Raw genomic sequence first — 24,211 nt, 5'->3', positions numbered from 1 at the left:
AGCTCACTGCAACGGCAAATGCTTTTCGTTCCTCTATTTCACATTATACTTGCTGGTCTTACCAGAAGCAAAAACAGTCAACTCTCTGTGAGCCAGAGCCATTCCCTGGGTCCTTGACTGGCCTGTAGATCACCACTGCTAATACTGGTTCATCCATCCACCACCAAAATCACAGCACTAAAAGGCAGAACACATGCAGTCAAAACATTTCTAACTTCACGCCAGGATGAAATTACGCCTGAAGCCATCAGACATACTTTCGGCAACTTAGTTCACTGAGTGCAGCCAGTATGTGCGAATCACCATGAAGCAGTGATGGCTTTCACTGCTCTGCACGTTTTGTTTTATAGTCAGTGATTTTGTTCCTAACTTCAGTAACCTAAAGGGAAGAAATTCCCAAAGATTCCCACATAATTTGGATGCAGAAAGTGCTCAGACTATGACTACACCACAAGGGAGGCCCCAGGCAGGCTCTGGGTGGGTGGTGTTCGTGCACTGTGCAGGGCAGTGATGAGGAGGTACCAGCTCGCACGGGAGCAACACGACTGTGCAGCACACGCCTCTGGGCAGCAGCAGAGCAAAGGAGCAGCTGAAGCAGACCGATTTGGACTTAAGAACCAGAAACCCTTCAGACTCCCTCTCACACAGCTCACAGGTGATCTGCAGGCCGCTGTGTTATTCCCAGCCCCCTTCTTCCCACACAAACCAGATCCTCCCCGTTCAGAAAATACTGCTTGAGCTAAGTCTGTCTTGCAGCACAGTTAATTAGCTTGGGCTTAGCACTGCTGGCTAGGTAGCCTGCAGCTTCCAGTCTAGTCATTGAGATTAAACTCTAGACATGTGCTTGCAGTTCAGAAACAAAATGTCAATAATAATCATCAATATACTTAAGTTACTGCTTTTATTCAAAATCAGGGGATCTTAATTGAAGGACTACACCAAAGAAACAACAATAAATACCCTGCTAACTCTGGAAAAGCAGTACAGGGGCAAGAATGAAATTTAAGTGTTATTTCTGTGATAATCTAAGCATGATTTAGTTGCCCTGGATTGTATTTTACTACACAGTTTACATACTCATAGACTATGGCCACAACTCCCGGCATGGCTTCTACAATGTGAGATCGTAACTTTTTTCATTTAAGTTGGGATCTTAGATTTCACCTGATGATTTTTCATGCCTGCTTTTCTTTGTCTAGAATATTGTGAATTTAGTTTTCAAATACAATTGGAAGCTTTGGCTTCCACTTAGAGTAGTCAAAAAATGTCATAATTTCTTTGGTTACCAAGTAACAGAGAGAAAATACCTTCCAAGTCTTTTGAGAAAGAAATTGTTTCATGTTTGCACAACACTCAGCATAACCCGGACCTGATCTACAAATTAGATCATTATAGCACGACTCATTGCATAGGAATTAATGCATTTTAAGGTAGCTTGATTGGGACAATCAGATTAACATAAGTAAGTCTGGAATTTTGCTGAATTCCAGAGGACATTCAAATAGCAGAGGAAACATGGCACTGGAAATCTTGTCACACACTTTAAATCACCTTCAGAAAGTGAGCCAAACATCCATTGCAAACCTGTGGAGATGATTTACACAGCCCAAAATGGGATAGGCACCCTAAAGGAAAAGTTCTGGAATATTTTTCATTACTGCATAGACACTGGTCTCCACTAAACTGCATTTACATGTTGTTTTCCTTTTAATTACCTGTTCAAACTCCACATAAATCGATGAGGAAGCATCTCCAAAAGGGCTCATGTTTCAGTAATGTGGCTTTGGACCTGACACAGTATTCACTGAAATCAATAAGAACTTTTTAAGTGACTTCACTGGGTTCTGGATCAAGTATTGGGTCAAGACTAACAGGCAGCTTGCCAACAATAATCAGGGAAGAAATGCAGTTTCATCAAATCCATCTTAAAACAACGCCCTACACCGCCACTCAGTGCAATCCAGGTGTCTCCGAATTTCTAAACTCTGCCTAAAGCTAACTCAGTCTGCTGACAAGACGTAGAGAAACTAGAACAATGTTATTTGTGGAGCAGGTACTCATCTGCCCTTCACATGGGAAGTTATGAGGGGATAAGGCAATTGGGAAGTTATTTGCTTATTTTTCTGGACTTTGAATGGAGTTGCGATGAGAGGGGTAGAAGATTTCATTCTTCAAGCAGGATATTGGGCAGAGCTGAAACTAAAATACTTTGGAAGTACTGACTCTGCAACTGTGTGGTACCAAGACCTACTAGGTCCTGCATTGCTTGACAAATACAATTTGTGCTGTATCCAGTTCTTCGGTTCCCAATCTTTCTCTCTTCAAGTGGTTAGAGGCACATGCTGTCCTTGATTCCTGCAACTTACCGTGTTCAAAAGTCAAGCTGACACCAGGCTACCACTCTTCCTTGGGAGCTGCCACACACACAGAGTGAGTCTCTGAGCATGCTGCAAGATCTGCTATATGCACTGGGAACCAGCATTGCCTTGTGTGATCCCAGTAGTATCATGTACAGAATTAAACAGCTTGCTTTAAAATCAAGAGCAGAACTTGTTAAGAAGCTACCAATGAGTCATGCATATTTCCAGTGGAATTTATTAACTAAGCTCATGCTCCTTATGCTCCTCCCTGCCTTATTTAAAACCACTAAGACATCTATCAGCACTGTAAAAATCTCCTTCAAGAGCTGTGGTCAAGTTTTCTTGATGCCTGCGATAGGAGGTCTGTTTGCTGGGTCTTCAGCCGGTCGCACCAATTCACCTGCAGCTCACCCACTTCCAAACACAGTATCATGAATCTGAGATGCATAAAACTCTGCCTTAACATTGGTTCATCTCACTCCTTTCCACAGCCCTTAATAGCCACTGCAGAGCAAATGAGAAATGGAAAAAAAGGCTTTTTTTCTCACAAGGCAATGATATAAGACAACTACACACAAGATCTTTTACAGAAAGTGGAGGCCAAACAGGATTCTGTTGGGGTAACTGAAGGAGGCATTATTCTCTCAAACAGCAAAAGCCTAGATTTTCTATGGAGAGGTAACACCTCTTCCCACAGGCAGAACACCCCAAATAACGTAGCCAGTCCTGCACTATCCCAAGTACCACATTAAGCCAAGAATTCCCAAATATACATTATTTCTACACTGCTGCTAGCTGCAGTAGCAACAGCCTCACACATGCTTTGGAAGGTATTTGGTATTTTGAACTACATCTTCCCTCACTTCGATAGGTCGTGCATCTCACTGCCATACATGTCCCACAGCACAGGAATCCCTGTTTCAAGCAGCAATATCAGCAGTGTCACTGACACCAGGGCCCAGACGCTCCTCACATTGCATTATACCAGGGTCTGTGTGGGACTCAATTCTCCCCAAGGAACAGAAAGGTAAAGGTAAAATGTGTTCCTCCTTACTGCCCAGAGAATTGTGTGCTTGGTTATGCTTGTGAACGCAACTCTCTGTCATTGCAGTATAACAAAATTTGGTATCTAGAGCCTCCATAGTACATTACTGCTCTATAACAACGCTGCTCTCTGCAAAGGCTATAGGAAATGCTCTTATGCCTGGAAAAATCCTAAGGTAGCATTCTGGCTTCTGCTCAAAATCCTTACTGCCAGGTCTGGAAGCCATTTTCACCTTCATTTTACAAAGCTCTGTTCCCAGAACTATTTTCTTTGATTTTCCATGAATGCTGTGTTCAGCACATGCAATCCTGCTTTCTCCTGTCAGTCTAATCCAATCTCCGGACTATTCCTCAAATGCACTGCCTCTTCCAAATGGAGTTTTGATTAATCTGGGATTGAGCAACCCTGGCCATCTGCTAATATGAGAGGCTGCAAGTGATCCTTTCCCTGCTGCCCTCTAAGGAGTGATGAGGTGCCAAATCGTGCAGTCCTTACTCAGTCTTGGCCTACAGGTTTCATCCCTCCATCTGGGCACTTTTTACAATTTCAATATTTATGTAAAATGTCTAGTTCAAACAATTAGTGAAGAAGGTGGGTCTATTTCATTTTATGTCTGTGCTCCAATACTACAGAAAAGCTTTGCTTTTATTGATGAATCTGACACTCCAGGAAGGATAATAATTACACTTAAAATCCTGTTCCAACTCCCACTGATGCATCTATTTCTGGAAGATGCTTAGTCTTGTTTAATTCCCTGTCTCTAGATAAGTTACAGCATGAAATTTTAACTACATAAGCTACTTTTTACCTATAGATCTATATTATACATATCTTTAGCTGGTGAAAATTGGTACAGTTCCATTTTCTCATCAATCTGTATCAACTGAGAATCTGGCCTCTTAATACCATGTTAAATTATGCTTTCATCAGCTATTAACTTTCATGCCATATTCACACTGCTCCTGCTGTTAAACACCTTGGAGATGCTGATACAACTGTAATCCTATGAGTTACTTCTTCTGCAAGGAATGAAAACAGGAAAGAGGCTGGTGACAAATAATGCGAGGACAGAAGGAGAGGGGGATAGATGACAATATTATTGGTACAAACAAACAAACAGTGATGAACACTGCCATCTACCCCAAGAAGAATTAACAGAGTGACTGAGATGGGATTACATACTATTAATGTTCCTTCAGACTTCTATGGCCCCATATTAAACACTGCATGGTCTGGTTATCACTCTGAGCAACAAGGCTATTAAAAACATCAAGCTGTGGGGTGATATGAACAGCTTACGAGCTTGGGCCTTTGTGGGTGAAAGAATTTCCTTTTAAGTCTGGCAGGGTTTTGTAATTACACTTTCTGAGCCTGTCACTTGAATGTTGTGGGAAATTAGCTCTTTAAGTCAGGAGTCTGTATTCCCAGACAAAGCTGATTTTGTTTCCAGTAACTCCAACGGTTGCCAGGTTTAAGTTTAATGACATTAGGTCTTGCGCAGGGAAAGCCTTCCTGCTGTTAGCAACAAACTAATTATAACTGGGATGCCTCAAGTGATGTTTACCTCTATTGCTGCATTTCAAGCAATATTTCCCTAAAAAATGACAGAGCTGGCTCTTGTTCACTGCTCTGCTGTTGATTCGTAGGGTCCTCACCTGCCTGTGGGCTATCTTTAGACTATCATGTCTTTGGGACACGATTTCCACTTCCTGGAAATACCTGGTGAGAGGCAGTCCCAATCTAAGCTGGAGACCATGCTATGAGCACAACATTACATGTTTATGCATATTAAGGGCTGCCCGTCTACCCTCCTTCCCATCAGAGATCACTTCTTTCTTTGTCCTAAATATTGCTAAATTCTACACATTCATGCTGGAGATGCACCAAGAATGGTGTAGCTGGAGCTAGGAGGACCTTCCAGACAAGCCAACAGCACTGCTGGGATCCCAACAAACTGGTCAGCAGCCTGCATGAGCCTCATGCAGCTATAACTACATCGCCACTGATATCCCCATCCCACATGTGAGCCTTGTGCAGTTGTAGCTACACCATCACTGGCATCCTCATCCCACACAAGTGTGCAAAAAGCATGGTGGCAAAAAAGCATATCAACTGCAGAGAGTGACAGCTCCTAAAACTGCTGCTTTATCTGCTCTGAACTTGCTGCCTGGGAACCTACTTTGGGGCTGGAGATGGACTTGCTGCTGAGTCATGCCTGGAAATACAGTACTTATCTTGGCAGGGCTGCTCTCATTTGCTTTCAGAGGTGAGCTGCAGGACCAAAAATGGCTCTCCCTTTCGGTAGGCAAGTTTTCTTATCAAAATAATGTTTTGCCCTAAAAAGTTCAGTAAATTTCATTTCAATTTGACTTAGATAGGGGGCTTTCTTCTTTTTCAAGGTGAAAAGCTTGATGGTGTTTTGATGGTGCCTCTTCAGCTGAACTCTGTTGAAGAGGGGAAAAAATAAATAAGCCCTATCCACAAAAACATGCTGTGCTCACCTCCCTTCCTACTACTGGTTTTCTGCAGTTGGGTTAGCATGAGGAGTGGATGCAGAGTACAGCGGTTCTGGTGCAGATGAGAGCTGCTCCTCAAATGAAACCCTTGGGTGACTTTTGTTTTCACGTTTGTAGCTCTACTTTTCAGTTGAAATACTGTGCTTCTTTTTGCTTTCCTGAGTAAAAGCAGATAAGAATATTGCTTCTCTCATTTTTCTTATCTTACGAACATCATCTTTGCTTTGCTGAACAATTTTTATGCTGGTTTTAGTACGCCAATGGCAGGGAGCAAAGGGACAGCAGGAAGGCTTGCACATTTGCAAAGCAGAGGGCTCGTTTTGCTGTCTTCCTATTGAATTCATGTATATATTTTTTCCAGTTAGGGAAAAGAGATTTTTGGGGTACCTTTTTGTGACTAGCACTAGACTTCAAATATTGAGTAATTCACTCAATCAGTAAAGTTGAACCTGCTTTGGGGATATGAATAGAGGCCCTGTTTTGTGAACCCCACTTCACTATACAAGCAGCAATATACCAACTATACAGTGAAAATATTTTCCTCTGACGTGAAATTGATTTATTTACTGGTAGAAATCAAAACAAACCATTTTGAAGTGGAAATATTATTATGCCCTTTAGATTTTGCTTTGATGAAGCCTAAAATATCATCCCTGTTAACCATCTGTTTAAATCTTAATTATCGTGCTTCCATACAAAAAACAATCACATCATCCTCTATAATACAAGGTTCTACGATTGTTCCAAAACAGCAAAATTAAGGTTTAAAAAATGTATCTCCTTCTATCAACAGTACTTGTTGTATGTTCTAAATTATTTTTAGATTTATTGGAATCCTAGCAAGGAAGCATCAGTTGTAAAGACTTTTCACGTATTTGTTATAAAAGCTTTCTATGCTGCAAAGAGATCTGCAAATATGACTTGTTCATTCTTTGATGAGTGGGTGACTTCAAATGATTTTTTTTCCTTAAGTCTTCTCAGAAGCCGGAATGATGCTTCGGAATTGGGCTTGCTCCTTCAGCTTGTCTCCAGCATCAGTCTAACGACAGGGCTGCTCTCCCTGTCCCTGCGCGCTCACGGGCAGCACCAGCTACCAGAGAAGCAGAGACCCAATGCACTTTCTGCACAAGGGCATTGACCTGCTCCACTGTCCCGCACCAGAATCCGACTCGCTGGTCCCCCTGCGAGGAGCAGCGACCAGTGGGCAGCTTAGCCACATTATATGAGATGGAAGAGCAGATCTGTGTTACAGCTGCTACGAAATGTTTTCAGTATCACCAACAAGGTATTAGCTTATCTGCTTAAACAGCTCCATCATCCATCATCCATCAGCTCAGACCTTTAGAGGCCTCTCTAACCAACATATAGTATGAGCATTTTGGCTAACATAACTCCATTGGCTTCAAACCACTCTGTGACAGGGAAGAATTTGATTCTCAGAGTCCAGTCTTTTCCTCAGAAACTGAAGGCAAACCCATCAAGCCAGAGCTTATTGATTTAAGTGTTCCTGACTTCAGGTTTTATCTGTTTTACTAAAAGTACCCTCTGGCAAAAGGTTGCTCTTTTATTGTATGGCACATTCTACCCTTCATTTGTTTCCTGGAAACATCTTATGCCAGTGAGCCACCTCCTCTGAGCTCAGTACAATCCAGCACATTTGCTGAGTGTGCATTTCCAAACAGGACTCAACTTTGTTCAACAAAGATTTCAGTTAAGAAACTGAAAAAAATTCTTTTCCCCTCTCTGAGGGAGCAAGTTTCCTAAAGTAAAATTGAAGTGCTATCTCCATTTGTCCTCTTCCTCCTCCAGGATTGCCATTGGAGGCTGACTTAAGAATTGTGGGTCACACTCTGCTCTCACATACACCCCCCTAGAAATATTCCACTAACCACAGTCTTGCAGGTGCTTGCCTCAGGAAAGCAACAGTGTTCACAGAGAGCAAAATGTTGCTGAATTCATGTTTTACTGGGTGCTGTCACCACTCCAGTCAGGGTGAGCTTGTTAGTGGATTTAACATGGTAGGAGAGAGTGAGGAAAGCAACTGTGAACAAAAAAGGCCTTTCCCATGGTGTGCTGAAGGCCATGTCCACTAAAACCCATGGATGAAGCAGGTTGCTTGCCCTGACCATGCTGGAGCAGTCTTGTCTGACATATTCTACCATTACCTTGCGCTGCTGAGATCCTGCTATGTTGAAGCTTTTAGGGTGCCACAACTTCTGCCTCCTCCAGGGATCTCCCTAAGATCCTTACCCTGCCCATCTCACAGCCCTGAGCTTCTCATTTCACTGCATCAAGGAGTAATCACAGGCAGCTTCAGTTCTCTGGAAAATGATCCCCTTGCAAATCAGCACCGCGCCTCAGCACACCATGCCCATGTCCCAGGAAAATCAGTCAGCTCAGGGTGATGCCACTAGGACCTGTCACCAATTCAATGGCAAGTGCTTTGAGTGTTTTCTGGCAAGCTAACTATTAGGTGAAGTTTTCCATTTCACCTGTTTTTGCACTAGGTGACTTGAAGACCAGTTCCTATCAAAACATAGCTTGGATAGCAATTTCTCTCCAGTAAGGGCATTTGTACAACAGAATTGTTGCAGCACCATTTTTTACAAGCATGCTGAGGAGGTGAGAGCTCCTTGCCTCACCAGTACCCTGGTAGTCTGGCCCTTCCCAACACCATCATGAATTTCTAATGCCTCCAGCCACCTGGTCTCTGGATTGCCAGCCCCAGCCTCCTGCTGGATGATGCCTGCTGTTCCTGACAAGGACTCCTATCTCCAAATCGGGACCTTTTCTGCTAAGCAGAAGCAATCCTACATCCATGAAATTTGTCTAGAGGATGCTGAGATAACGTCACAAGCTACGTTAGCCTAGCATAGCTGGCAGGGAAGTGTTACTGGCAACTAGTTTTGTGCTGCCTTCTTTGGTAGTAAAGTAATAAACAAAAAGCAAAGACCTCTCCATCTCACATACAGGCAGATCTTTTATTTGCCTCCCCAAAATCTAGAGGCTAGAGCAATTGCATGAGGAGGGAGCTAAGCTTGGACAGATCCCAAGATTGCTCAATGCGTGCACAGGACACAATTCCTCCCTCCATAACAAATGGGCAATAGGTGACTCTCTCCAAGCCAGAGTGGAAATGGAGATCAGGCTAAAGCCAGATCTGTGTGCTTGTGCTCTCCTACACTACCAGGGAACTGCTTCCTTGTGTTTCACTCCCTGAGCCTACAGATAACTTACAGTCCAGCTCTAGCAGCGCAGGTGTCCTTTGCATGCCTTGTACTGGTCTGCTCAGAGTGGTACTCAGTGACAACTTTGGAGAGAGCTGGAGTGAGCTTTTGCTACATTAAGCTATATTTTGAGATAAAAGTTTGCACCCAGCATGACAATGTGCTGAATTTCCCACACCAGAAAGTAGCTGTTTGATGAAAACTGGAACTGCTGACAACAGTGACAGTATAAAGTGATCTTAGTCATTTAAATTACACAGTGGCAGGCTCAGACTCTCACAATAAGAAAAGGAAAAGTGATGATTTGGAGCATCTAGAACTGCACAACATGTGTTAAAACTATTGGCAAAGTCCAGATTGTAATATCAAAGCGGTCATCAAATAACACAGAATAATGCAATGACTGTGCTCTAAGGCACTTGCCTAAATGCAATAGTTATAGTATAGCCCTCAGGAAATGCAGCTTCTTCCTTCTGCAGCAACCTTGAATCAACGAACTGGATTCAGCCTTTCTTTCTGTTCCTATCTTATGCGTATCCAATGCAGCACTATCAAGTCTGCCTGGCACAGATGCTCCAGGAAACCAAATTTCAAAATAGCATGTATGACTAAGGCCAGGGAATGACACCCACTTCAACAGGCTTTGACCACACTCCCAGGCAAGTGTCTGACAATGGACCAACCATAACCTGACCTCAGCTCTCCATGCCTGCTATAGAGTAACTGATGTTACATTAGGGTATTTTGCATGGAATAAGATAAAAATCCTAAAGATTTTTCAGTATCTACAGAAAATCCTCTCCTCAAGCTATAACTCAAAGATTCAAATCTTTTAGGCACTTTCAGGTCTATGAAAAGTGCGAACTCCACCAACATGACACTCAGGTTTCCATACAAGTCCATTGATGGGTGATAATGCTCAGGAGACCCAGACAAATCCCCTTCACTATCTCTCAGAAATCCAGAGTGATCGCACAGGCAGACTGCAGAAAGTACCTCTAGTGGGTACTTCCATGCGATGGACTACCTACACGTGCTTTCCTCACCTAGACCAGATCACCTATATGCCTTATGCAGCAGCTGCTGCAGAACCTGCTCCTGCAGCAGCTCCCTGTCCAGACCTGCAAATCCCCATGCTGCAGGCTGCACTCCATGGACCTGCCTCTCAGGATGGGGTACAGCAGAGTTGAAGCTTTGCTCATCTAAAGCCAACAAGCCTTACATCCCTGCAAAGAGGCTTATTAGCTCAGCCTGGGCCTGGACCATGGGTGGGTGGCCCCATTGCACACATTGCCCAGGCTATGGTCAGCACAGCACCATGGGCTGAGCTCTCCTTGGGGCACCACCACAGTGGCTCTCAGCTAGTCTCCCTCCCTGCTGGAAAACAGGCAACCCTACTATGTGTCTCCTGCCACCAGAGCAAAGCAATGTAATTGTCAAGGGCTGTATGTGCATGGAAGATCACATTTTTAATGTCATTTTCTTAAGCTAACCATCATTCTCAAAAACATGGCACCTAGCAAGCAAGGGATCCGTGCCACAGGCTCGTCATATTTCCGATACACTCGCAGGGGAGGGAGGAGGCAGCGTGACAGACACGGTTGTCCCATGTGTGCTACCTGAATTTCCTGTCCAGCTACACCCACAGCCGTGAAAGACTTGGCTCTCACCTCCCTAAGTAAATGGCAGCTCTTTCTCCCCTTGCTGGCTGTGAGTTGATCCAAGTGCAATCCACAGTCATGCTCCACAGGTATCTCCCATTTTAGGTAGACTTGCTTTATTTTAGCAAGTTTCAGTGCTAGTCAGTGACATAAGTAGGTCTTGCAGTTGCATTCAAGAGCAATCCTTTCATCAGCAGGAGGCAAAGGGAAACCTTCAGATGCCACAGAAGGGACCTCCTCCAGGACTGCTACAGTTATCACATTGCCATGGCAACAACTCCTGCCGGTGCCACTGTCCCCATGTAATTGAATGGGAAATGTCATTGTACCGTGTCCAGGGACCTGCTTTCTATGCTCAGAGAGAGGCTGCCGCTCCAGCAGCCTTCTCAGAACGGCCTGGAACAAGCCTTGGTTATTGCCACCAGATTCACAAAATTCCCATCACTTGAAAATGCAAAAAGAGCATTCAGAGCATTTGGGGAACTCCTTCATCTCCCGAAACATTTGCTACCTTGAGAGATGCCCATCCTGGCAGTAGGTATAGAGTAGACAAAAGGAAATGAGATTCTGTAAGGTCTGTAATTAAATCATGTAACTTCTTGCTACAGGATATTGTAACAGCCAAAAATACAAACAAGCTGATAAAAGCTTAGGGAAATTCATCCACTGAGACTCTGCACAGTGCTCTGCACACAAGGTGCACCTCAGAACTACCTAATTCTCTGAGCTGAAATACTTAGTTGCTGGAAGCTGAGGAAAGGGAAAGTGGGGAGGGATCCCTCTAACAACACCCTGCTACAATGCTGTTTCCCAAGTGTCTGTACTGGCCTGTGCTGGAGATGGACTACAGGTGGGCCAGCCCTTAGGCTGGAGTCACTCCAGCCTTGGTTTTTCTTTGCTCTGGCAGGTGCCCCCCTACGCAGTTCACAGGCAATTCATCGTGACAGATTGTGTGGGGTTACTGGCAAGGCAGAAATGTACCAGACGGTGAAATAAGTGGCAGCAAAGTCCACCACCGCCAGACAGCCGAGGTGGTGGTGGTACCAAGTCTGGAAGTCCCATGTGCCCTCATGGCCCTGTTACATTGCTTAAGGGCTTCAAGCAGCTTAGCATTTTCCTCTGCTGCAATTTCTCTTTCTAGGGATCCAGAAATCAATCCCAGTCCCCCTCCTTTCCCTTCTCGCTTCCCGTCCCCCAGTAGAGCCTGCTTGTAACTGCAGCTTCATCTGCAGGCTGACTCAACCATCCGGCACAGCTGCAGCTCAACTGCTCACCAGATGGCCAGGGCTCCCCAGAGCCCTCCTGCCTGCCTGATTCCTCCCTTCCCGGCTGCTCTCCATGCTGGTGAATCCGCCAGCCCTCCAGAGAAACACGCTGGGTGTGCAGCACCCCAATACCCAGCACGTACATGGCCTCAGCCACACTGAGCCTCCACTCCTCCTCGAGATGGTCATCTGTCCACCTAAAGCAGCTTAACGCCGATAAGACTTCGAGCTGTGGCTGCCAGACGAGCAGCAGCTCGGAGACTCATCCGCCTGGACATGCTGCCAAGGTAACGCCGGCAGCTGGGGCTTGGGGAAAAGAAATAGCTAGGGAGAGGCAGAGGAATATGGAGAGAGAAAACCGAACAGCATTTTTCATGGACAAGTTAATGCTCTGTCCTTTAAGGCAGTTCAGGCAGTGACTTGCAATTAATTGCCCATTCCTCTTTTTTTTTTTTTTTTTTTTTAATTTTGTTTTGTAAACTGACTCTGAGAAGCAGTTGATTTAAACATGCAGTTTAATCATAGTGAGGTCAGTTTAAGAATACTAATCAAGAATTTCACATAATTTTCAAATTTTTTCCATTCTGAGTCAGAGGAATCTAGCCTGGCCCTTACCTCATAGAAAATTTAGGCTAATTCGAGATTTATCATCTGAGTTTAATGAAATATTTTCTCTTGTCACAGTCACATGCTATAATTGTGTATGTATGTAATTCCAGCTGTGAGAAATGAGCTCAGTTCATGTCTGGCTTGTTCTTATCCTCCAAGTCAAGGCTTCCTCTTGACGTCTGCGAAATGGCATCCAAGGGGAGTCCTTTCTCTGTGCACATCAACTGCTTTCTGCCAGGGGATAACCCATGCAGCAGCAGCACGAATGTGGTTGAAGAAAGACCTAATCAGTGCTTGCAGAAATACCTTCCCAACATTAAACTAGCTCTAGAAGTGATTTATTCTTGCTGAGGTAAGTTGCTCTTGAAATTACTCCCAGGCCAAAGGAGTTAGGTTTCAAAAGCAGTGAAACCCAGCGGGCCTCAACTACCTTTGAAAATCTCCCCTCCTTCTAGCTGAAGCCCAGTACTGTTCCCTTGCTTCCCCCAGAAGGATTAAAGCCTCTGCTAGCAGGAAAACAAGATATTCCCACTTGGCCATTGAAAAGCAGTCTGTTCACACACACACACACACACACACACCTGAAGCCAAAATTCATGAAAATTGGAAGAAAAATGACCTCTTTCCAGCAACTCTTTGAAATACCCTCTGCGGCTGTCTGTGCTCCCTGTGGCTGCTTCGCCCCTCCGGCATCGTGCCTTGTCACCCACGCGTTCCCACCCTGTTGGGGGACTCCTTGGGCTTGGCAGCCAGCGCGGGAGCTGCAACGCCCCGCGGTGCCCCGGCTCCCGGGCGGAGGCTGAACTTGTATTTGCTGTAATACCTCTTGCCTTGCAATTTCTTTCCTAGGTTTGTCTGTATGTGAGATCTGCTACGTACGTATGTCCGTTCCCCTCAATCATGCTATAATGAGTTGTCTCACACCGTGGCTTCTATATAGCTGCTAAATAGGGAGTGTTTTATATAAAAACTGAATGTAGAAATGAGAGTTAGGAACAAGATTTGACCGTAAGGTTCTGGAAAATACTACGGGGAAGGAGGGGAAAAAACATTCAATTCTGTGTTTGCATACAACCATGGCTGATGCCATTTAAGGGTTAAAATCAGCAGTGCCAGCCAAAAGAAAGGGGAAAAAAATCAAGCTGCTGCTTGATTACTGCAGCTAGCGTTAGCACGGCAAAGCGGGGAGCGCAGAGGCTGCTGTCCCCGAGCAAGCCGCAAGCCACCGTGACGCTCGGCTGGAAGCCGCATTAATAACGCAGCCCCGTGGTCGCCGGGCTCCAGACCGCCGCTCGCGGGCTGTCGGCAGGCGAACGCGGGCGAGCGGTGCCTGCGCGGCAGAGCGCTTTCTCTGTTGGCTGCGGGCTCCCGAACGCGAGAGGGGAGTTGTGGGGGAGGCAGGGAGAGCCTCCCCTTCGGGACCCTCCGCAAGAGGAGAAATTTTCCAATTAATAGTAAAGACAGGTGATTCTGAAGTAGAGAATTGCATGTTTAAATAATAAGAAAAGCAATAAAGTTACAAGCTCCAATGATCAGCAGTCTGTGCTCAGCTCACTCCCAGTCTCTAGCGGTGTTCCTGGAAACACCATCCAAATCACCAGTTACTGAAAAAAGCCGAACAGCAAGCTGTCTACAGAAACAAACTGGTATTATTTTGGTTTCCTATTCGCCCAAGGGAAAGCCAAGACTGCTCTGTCAACGAGCCCTTGGGAAATAACTAGAATGAGGATGGCAGAGACGATGAAAGAGAAAAATAAAAAATTGTCAGATGTCATTTCTTACTAAAATAGAATATATTTTGAATAGAAGTGAGTCTGAACCCTGAACTAACATGACATCCCTGAAGTCTGGATTCAAACACGAACTTTGAAGCTACCTTATTTCCCTAAAGCACTAAGTTGATGCTACTTAGATCTGAACCCTGCAAGGGATTTAAATGCATACCTAATTATAATTGGGGAATTGTAATTCAATGTCTATTCAAGAACTTTATCTGTTTCCTGCTCGCATGTGCCTTTTCTGTTTGGATTTTAAGTGCCCTTGGGCAAAGCCAGGCTCCCAGTGTGCTACAAATGAAGTCTTCAAGCACCAGTACCAAGGTCAGCCTTGCTAGTTAGGATATGTTCAGTTTTGCAGCTGATCTGTGTTTCTTTCAAGGACCAAGAACAAACAAAAACTCAGGGAGACAATATGGTGCCCAGCTTAGCGAACGCAGCGTGCGCAAGGCAGCGAGGACTTGGCAAAGCCGCGAGCAGGGACCGGGACCAAACACCTCATCAGGAAAGCAGCTGCCAGCAACAGCAGCAGCAGCTGCCGGGGCATACGTGTGCCATGCTCAGAGCGGGGACAGCCCACGTCGACAAAATTTTGGTGAAGCCATACTCACTACCAAGGCAGTGTTATCAGGGCTGCAGACGCTACAGGCTCAGCAGAACAGCAGGTTTTCAAGGACATTTGAAATAGTAGAGCAGCAGGAAAGTAAAATGCAGCCTTGGTCCACACAATCATTTGTGCATGGAAGAAATCCCTCCTCTAGCGTAAATACTTGAATCGCCAGGGGAATACCTGCATGCAGCTGATTGAGAGTCTAACAAGATCAAATGGTCTTTTCAGGGGACTGGGCTCCATTTCTTAAAGCAAACGCTGTCATATAGAGGGAACCAGATCCACTACTCATATGAGGTTTTCTTCTAATTTAAATACAGGAAATGGGCAGAATCTCTAAATTACCTTTCATATGGCAAAGTAGCTGTGTTTTTTACATAGCTGTGTATGCATCTGTGTTCATACACACACAGCAGAATACAAGAAGAGACCAAATAATAATAAAAAAAGGCATCGGGGAAGGGACGGTAGGCCAGAGAAATAATTGAGGAGAAGAGATACTTAACATCCCCCCTTTGAAATAAATAAATAAAGCAGATAAGAAAGCCTGCCACCCTGTCAAAGCCTCCAGGAAACAGGGAAGGGCGAAAAGAATGGTGTAAATCAATCTATATTACATTACCTCACCAGAAGGACTTGAAGGGACTGGAGAACATTTTCATTAATCTTGTATGTCACTGCTCCACGTCGTTAAGACAAGATGAAGCCAGTAGTTACTGGTGACACATGGGACAGAGGAAGGGGAGAGGGAGGCTGGGCCAGATGTCTCATCATGTCCAGCTGGAAGGAAAGGGACGGGGATGTGGCCACCCCGCTCATGGGAGTTTTATGACAACTCAGCAAGAGGGAGTGAAGAGAGAGGAAGGTTTACAGACACAGCTAGTCAGCAGTTTCCCCCCCCTACACGTCCACATTAGCCTTTATTTTGCAGCAGTGCCGGAGCTGATCTGCAGTCAGCATCGGTGTGAATCCTAGCAAGAAGCTGGGCTTGTCTATTTAGATAATGGCAGCATTTGGCCTCTTAATCTGCAACAGAGCACTGCAGAGTGGGCCATGGACCCCGTGAATGAGTTAACCTCTGGCAATGCAAGCTGTCCCAATTAAAAAATAAATCAATCTGCACACATAGCCCCCCCAAAATGATTTAACTCTGCCCCCTGGGTTGAATCCTGGCTAAATGTGACACACTTTCAAGTGCCTGCCTTTCAACAGAAAGTCTGGCTCTTTGTTTGCAGCTGTCACAGTGTGAATTGCTCCAGGTTTATGCCTGAAGTCTGCTTCTCTGCATGTGCCCATGGCATTAGCACAGAGACATACTGAAGGTAGCTGTATTTAAGCTTTTTCAACCAGAAAATTTCTGGCTGTCCTAATTTGGCTCTGTAGGAAAGAGGTATGGACAAAAAATCCTGGAGCATTAGCCCATAAAACAGATCCTACGTGATGCTTTCAGTTCAAACCAGTTTGACATCAATATGGACTTCAACTTCCCTAGACAAAACATGCTGAAACTCAGTGTGTAATACAAAATTTGAAGATTTGTCCATCTCGCTAAAGGGACAAAAATCTGGCAAAAGTACCAACATCTAGATCGTTAACTCCATTATTTTTCAAGCTAAGGTTTCGTTTGCCAAGGAAATGCACAAAGAGTCACTTGGTACAGGGAGACCCAGCCTCAGCTCTATGTAGGCACCCTCTGAAGAAGATAGGAAGAGTCAGAAACAGGCACAAAAGGGAAGTGGCTCCCAATGCTGGCAGTGCTTCACATCCCTTGCACAAGCAGGCTCGGAGCAAGTGTTGCAGGTTGATGCTCTCTGCAGAATTACTGTCATGCCCTCGCCGCTGGAAAACCGAGCAATATTTCATGAGCTACTTATTTAGTGAACATTGCCCTCTTTTATTCATTGAAAACTTCTAGAATTGAAGTCTCAGTCTCCCCATACACACACATACACTGGTATTCACTCTGAATTTTGCTTTTCTCTTTTGTTTTGTTTTGTTTTTTGGAGGGGTTTTGTATCAGTACAAAACACAATTTTAGACATAGGCACAATATCCAGATGCAAAACAGTGAGATCAAATGGCCGTGAGCCTGGCTCTTGCCATTCATTTGAAAGTTACAGTAAAGTACCAGCAGCAGAATTTTCCACATAATTCTACTGGCTGTATTAGCCAAGGTGTTAATGGCTTTCATTAATCAGCTTTGGAAAAACAATAAATAGCTAATATGGAAATTGCACTCTATGAGCTACTAAATTAGGTTGGTACTACAAATAATGCACTAACAAACAACTTCAAAAATCATGTTCATCCTTGTCAATGAAATAATTACTGAATCAACCAATAGGAAATTACTTCCACTCAGTAACCATGGAAATATTTAAAGGTTGCCAAAGCCCTGCAATTATGGATTTCCCAACAGTTTCCTGTGTGATGTGGGAACTCAGTGTATCATGTACAGAATCATGGCTTCATGCCATAGAATGTAGAAATGTATTTTAATTAGCAAAACAGAAAAATGTTAGTTGGTCAAAAGACAGAAAACCAGAATTACTCAAAAATCAATAAAAGACTGCCACCAGCTTCTAAGATGTGTCTTATCAGCCATGTTAGAATCAATCACAGCCATATATTGTATCTATCAAAGGTTGTGAAACAAGGCAATTCAATTTTTGCAAGTGCGAAGCTATCATGAATATTGATGAGACCGCTGGCAATGGGGACTAGGTGGAACCCATCAAACGTTGCTCGAGAAAACTGATTGGGAAAGGCATGGTCAAAACTACTTTGGTCCTTGACCGGCTACCAGAAGTACCAACCTGAAAAAACAGAGTATGGAGAGAAGGGCTTCTTTCCTGGGTGTAATGACTGAGATGAGGCTCAGGAAAGCAGGTCCAAGTGATATGAGGATACATCCATGCCCAGGGCCAGTACTGCAGTGTTGTATCACTCCGGTCTTGGATGCAGCAGCACCAGGCTCTACAGTAATGTAACAGGAAGACTCTGTCTCCAAGGATCTTTTTATCACATTCATCTATCTCACCTCCCACTTTACTTCCTGGTCCCAGCCAGTCTCTACATCACTGTCTTTGCCCTACAAGTACCACAAAACTCACAGGAGATCAGCCGCAACACCATCTCCTTTAGGTTCACCCCTACCCCACATTAATTCCTGCTGTTGTCGAGGCTGGAAAAAGTTAGGCAGAGTCACGGCATGCCATCTAAAAAGCACTTTTTAGAGTAAAACAGTGCCTTCACTTTTAAGTTGGTTTACTTCTTCAGTACAGACAGTCCAGCCTGACGGAAGGAATTGTCCTCTCCCTATATCTTTGACACACAAGTTCTCTGCAGCAGGAAGCAGACTACATTGATTCTTACAGCTAGACTACTAAAACAAAGTAATCTGAAAAAAACAGGCTGCTTAAGGGATCTGCTGTCATCAGACAAGCAGCCCAGCCTCCTCTGGTGCTGCATAAAAAACAGAGGAACTCCCTGTCACTTCAGCTCTCTCTGGCACAATTGACTTTACTCCAGCTCTTCCAGAAGGCACAAATGATTTCTCAGCAATAAAATCTCAAGAGGACCCAACTGTTGACTTTAGCAAGTGATGCCAATCTATGTATTATTTATCTTTTACACTCTAAATCACTGCAGTTAAAAGCACTTCTCTCAATTTTCTTGTTTTGCTTCTGCTTGTATCATTATCCTAGGCTCACTTCGAATCTAACCGAGCCTGAATGTGCCAAGTGAAAAGAAAATGTTGGACACAGTTGATATGAAATTTGCCAGTCCCTATCCTTGCTAAAACGATCATTCCACAATTTTTTTAAAGTGATAGACTGTCCTATCTCTAGAAATACTGCTGGAGGGGAAAACATGCTGTTTTTTTGATCTTCCACACATAGATGTGAGCTAGTACGTACATCAATCCTTAGCCATCAGTTTCCTTTTCAAAACTCAAATAAAAGTTCCTCTAGCACAGCAGTGTTGTCTAAAACAACAACAGGGAGAATGTTCCTTATGCTTAGGCATTTCTTCCCCTTTTGCTGAATACCTTTGAGTGCCTAAATCTTGTTTTCTGCTTAGCCTATAAAATAGACTTAATCAAGCATTGCCACCGAAGATCCAGAGAGCTTTGGTCCATGATCTAGCCTTTCCTCCACACCACAACGCAATAAACAGCCAGTCCATTCAAACTTATACAGAAACATACAACTCAAATCTTTCTCTCCAAGAAGATAATTCATTATCTTTTTCTATCCTATACAGAAGTATTTAACAGAGTTGATCTTAAAGAAATTTTGTTTGTGAAATGACCTTGCTATTCTTAGTTTTCGTATTTTGTTGAATCACTCAGAAGACCATCTCAGCCAAAATCCAGAACCTATCTATACAAAAAAGCACACATAAGACACATCAGTTCCCATTTGTTTTCCAGAGTCAATATCTGCAGAGTTATGAGACAATAAAGAATTAGCTGCTAAATAGCTCTGCCTGTCCCTCAACAGGCCTGTCCTCATTATGAGACTTCCTTTGGGGATAAACATCTCAATGATCAGGGAGTCATCCAGCTTCACACAGCAGAAAGCTTCCCCAAAGCTTCGTAAGTAGCTAAAATGATTTAAAAACAAAACCAGAAACAGATTCCTTTTAAATACCACCAAATACGGGTCAGGAGACAGTTTGAACACTTGGTGGATGCTGACTTGTCCCACTTATTGGCAGGCCAGATTTGTCAGGGCACCAACACTGACTGATGTGACACTCTTAGATCTGTTATTCTATAAAATATCAAAAGAAACATCAAAATCCCAGGGTTTGCCAAGAAAGAAGCACCTGAAAATGCAATAAAGCTACCTCAGGAACAAGTCATAAATGGTGTCTGCCTGTAGCTCCTTGCATGGTTGTTTATATTCATATACCAGGAAATTGAAAGACTTTTTTGGTTGACAGGGAACAGTGATTATAGAGCTGAAAGCATTAGGACTTGTAAATGTGGAATTAAGCTTTTATTGAATTTGTGATTATTTCTCAATAGCAAATCGGGTCTTTCATTTAATGTGCTGATTACAGGTGACTCACCTTTCCAGACAAATCAGAGCTTAATCAAAGAATAACATTCAAAAGTAACGTCACTGCTGAGCTGGAAATGTGGAAGAGGCTCATGAGGACAGAACTAATGCAGCATCTCCCAGTAACGTGCAGCAGACTTTACAGTGACTTGCATCATCCATCCTTCAAGGGTTACAGTCCAAGACTTGCATTAAGTTAGAAATAAAATAAACACAGCAAACGGACAAACTAAAGAGCATCTTAATACCACATCAACTAACTTTATCAAAGTTTCTGCTCCCACAAATACAGAACAAATGGCCTTGATGGCATAAGTATATGCTCTTACTATGTAACACAAACCACCATGATACACTTTGACTTTTGTGGGGAGAATTATCCTGAGCATAGAATAATTACATAAACTGACCTACCGCAATGAATATAAACTAATTCTCAAACGGAACTGATATTCAAGCCTTCAAGCCTACAGACATGTGGTCAAGTGCACTAGTATTTCCATTTTCTTCAGTGGGATGGCTCACAGGCTTTGTATTAGGTGCATTCTGAAGTGTTTGCTTGCCTTAGTCACACCAAGTATCATTTTCCTGCTAAGATACCCTTGAGTGGCTCATGAATTCAGCAGTCTCTAAATTCCAGTGCTGCTGTATCTATCGCTGCCCCTGCATGACATACAGTAATTACAGGCTGCTGTAAGACTAGTAACATCCTCAATAAGTAGAATCCAGCTTTTGAACCAGTGTGCCAACCAGACAAACACAGATCTCTTATTAAAAAAAAAGAAAAAAAAAGAAAAAAGGAGGAGGCGGGGGGGAGAGAGAGAGATTATCTGAAAGAAAGCAGGTCACATCCTGCTCTCATTTATCCCTAGTGGATAGGTTGTATGGGTTCAGTTGCCAAGAAAGTTTGGCACGTTGCAACCCTAGAGCAGCATGGACTCTTCTGCACTGCTTGCGTGAACAGGATGCAAATGGACAAGCTCAGCTCAAAGGGACAGGCCCACGACCTGCTGGGCGTTGCAGTTTGCTCCACCACAGATGTCACTGGAGCTCTGGAGAAACACTGGATCCCAATTTACACACATTTCAAAGTCAGATTTCAACTTCTCATTAACTAAAATATTCACCTTGAAACACCTTCTCTTTCACCAAAGTCACACAGTACAATTCAGGATGGGGTGAGGGTTTTTTCATTAATAAATGTGGAAGATTTTTTTCATCTTAAATCAAAAGTAAGAGAAAGGACTTCGTTCAAAAAAAATCTGAGTGCAGATTAAGCCTAGAAAACTGTAGTCTAGAAGTAAACCAGTAGATGAAGGCTTGGACAGCAGTTTGAAACTTCTGTAGTGTTAACTGCCGCAGACAAGGTAAGAGGCCTCCTTAATTCTTACTCAGGAAAGTATCAAAAACTAAAGCAACATATTTCAAAGTCCTGAACAGGAACACAGCCAGGATTTGCCAATTACTGTGCCAATAAATTCTCTGATAGGATACATTTGCTTCTGATGCTATTCATTTTTTCCCTTTTATTGACAGGGATTCCAAGATTTAGTGGGAAACTGCTCAGCTACTGAAAGACATAATACAGAGATAACAGGCCTAATTTTGTTCCGTCATTCAAGTGATTTCAGGGTGGTCCAGACCCGCTCTTTCTACTTCATTGCTACCTTTGAGACAATATCCTGGAAGGACAGGGGAACTCAGCTTTGGAAGTACAAATGAAGGTAAAGCCACTGTAGTATCTGCAAGGGATTTTAGTGCTCTACAAACAACCTAAGGAAAACACACAGCTGGTTTTCCATGTAAGCCTCAGTCCAGCAAAACAGATAAGGCATGTTTCTCCACCACTGGACTCATTTGGTGTTTCTCCATAGATTTCATGAGGGGCTCTGGCTTGTGTTCTCCAAAAGGATAAACTGCATGCTGGAAGCAGCTCGCGCATCCTGCTCTGGCTCCGGCTGAGTCAGAACAGAGGGTCTCATCTACAGCATCTTTCTAACTGTCCGTCAGCATCCCCAGGTTCCTGCTTGCTCCTAGCTGATGGTATAGCTGCTTGTGACACCATGCCCTAACCCAGGCCAGCCAGAATGAGCTGAGTTAATTTAAGCCAGAGGTAACCTTTTCCCCACTAAGACCAGCCAGAAAGCATGCACGCAACTCAGTCTAACATACTCAACACTTCAGGTAGCAGCCACCCTCACTATTAAACCATCCTGTTCAGACCAGTTACAAATGGGCCAGGACTCTCAGACTTTTCCCATGACACACGCAAGTCCTTACTGGGTAACTCCAGGCTTGTTCCAAATTCCCTAGACACCTTGCCAGTCCCTGACACTGCCTCCTTTCCTGTTTGGAAAGGGAAGATCTCCCTGCAGCAATGGCACCAATTGTTCACAAGGAAACAAAAGAGAAACTAAAGCAACCCATGAAATATCAGGTATATTTTCAGCTGCATTTAACACAACAAAGAAACTGCAGATAAGGAGAAGCAACAACGTCTGTACTTCCAGTTACCCCCAGAGCACCGTGAAACGACTCAAAAATCACTAAAGGAGGTTGGAAACAGTTTGGGGGATCCACCAGCCAGTGTGGATTTGGCAGGAGGGCGAACTCCAGAAACTCACCGTCTCCAGTGGACCACAGGGCTCTTCTCTGCCTGCCCTGCTCAGGCCCATGTGCTGGCTGGGGGGACTAGGACTCTGCAGACCTTCTTCTTATCTTCTCCCATCACATGACTCACCTAGAGGGCAGACCTACCCACATGACCCACTAGTACCAACTGGGACCAAAACCTGCCGAGTCATCATGGTGTGAGCCCAGAGCTGCTCTCGGACAGCAGAGTTCCTGATGGAGGCAAGGGAGCATCATGGACAGCAGTTTGCCTCTGAGTTAAAAAGTCTGTCTTGTTTTAAATAAGAGTATTGACTTCATGAGGCAGGGAGTGTGGACACATAAACAAGCCAGGCTCCTGGAGATAGGAGGGCACCAGGAGGGGACAGGCGATGAGGGATGTTTGGGTGACAGTGGATATCTCCTTCCACGGCTCACAGTGTCAAGGCTGAAAGCCACCCTGCAAAGTTCTGCATGCCCTGAGCACATGCTGCAGCCTCAGGAAGGGCTTCCATACGAAGAAACAAGCCTGATTCCCCTCCTACCCACCTTGGAGAAACAGGTTTCCAGCTACGTCTGCTCCATAGACATATCTGCTTCATTACAAGCTTACTGAGCTACCAACAGTGGCAGATATACAGCAACCACACGAGCATTTAGCCCGCTTCTTGGTTAAATTGGGTAAACCCTCAGGTTTTGCATGCTGTTGTGAACGGGCAGTGCTGGTCCCAAGTCCACAGGCGCTGCAGTGAGAGCGTCCACTGCCTGCGGCACATAGTGAGGACTCAGCCCCAAAGGGCCAGGTTAGCCTCTCTCACAGCCAGGTTGCCAGACCCCCGGTCACACCTGGAAACACAGGCACACCTCTCTGAGTTGAATTTGCATGAGGTGGAGTTTGGAATACAGCATCAGTTTGTTTACGATACGCTATGGATTAGCTATGCTTCTATTAATACTATTATTTTATATTGCCAAGGGTAATAATAGAAGATGAAGTGACAAAAATAAATCTAAACATGCTGCATGCGACAGGGCTTGGGATTTATATGGAAGTTATATACATGACTGTATAAAGCTAAGAACAACAGAGCTTCAAAGTTTTGTTTCATGTAAATCAGTCAACAGGTGTCTCAAAGTATAGCCTGAGATTTATAAACTAAATATTTTTGGTTTAGTACTTACTAGTCAGATTTATAAAACAGCAGAGCTATTTATAAACTTACTTCACGATGTGTAAATCCATTTCCTGACTTAAAGCAACAGTTGAATGCTATAGCTGAATCTTTTTGTGACATATAATGATCTCTAGAGTTGTATGATTAGGATTTACAGGCTGTTTTATACGTCTCTAGCAGTATATGGTACACAGACTGAACTGTAAAGAATGCACACGTAAAAAAAAAATCTAGTATGTAAGTCAAAAGGAAAGCAGTGTTTTTCTCACCAGGAAATAATTTTACAAAT

General features: G+C 44.0%; 1 long non-coding RNA gene across 2 annotated transcripts in view; it reads right to left on the bottom strand.

Moving 5' to 3' along the window:
- LOC134145276 (uncharacterized) overlaps positions 1–15,755 on the bottom strand; it is a 54,552-nt gene extending 38,797 nt beyond the window's left edge. For both annotated transcript variants that reach the window (XR_009959572.1, XR_009959573.1), the window contains exon 1: positions 15,691–15,755. This is a non-coding gene — a long non-coding RNA (uncharacterized LOC134145276). The remainder of the gene's footprint in view (positions 1–15,690) is intronic.
- Between the last annotated feature and the right edge of the window lie 8,456 nt (positions 15,756–24,211).

This window comes from Rhea pennata, chromosome 11 (genome assembly GCF_028389875.1).
Source record: "Rhea pennata isolate bPtePen1 chromosome 11, bPtePen1.pri, whole genome shotgun sequence".
In the NCBI taxonomy this organism is placed as follows: domain Eukaryota; kingdom Metazoa; phylum Chordata; class Aves; order Rheiformes; family Rheidae; genus Rhea; species Rhea pennata.
The sequence above is the reverse complement of the archived record's forward strand: the minus strand, read 5'-3'. Positions and strand labels throughout refer to the sequence as shown.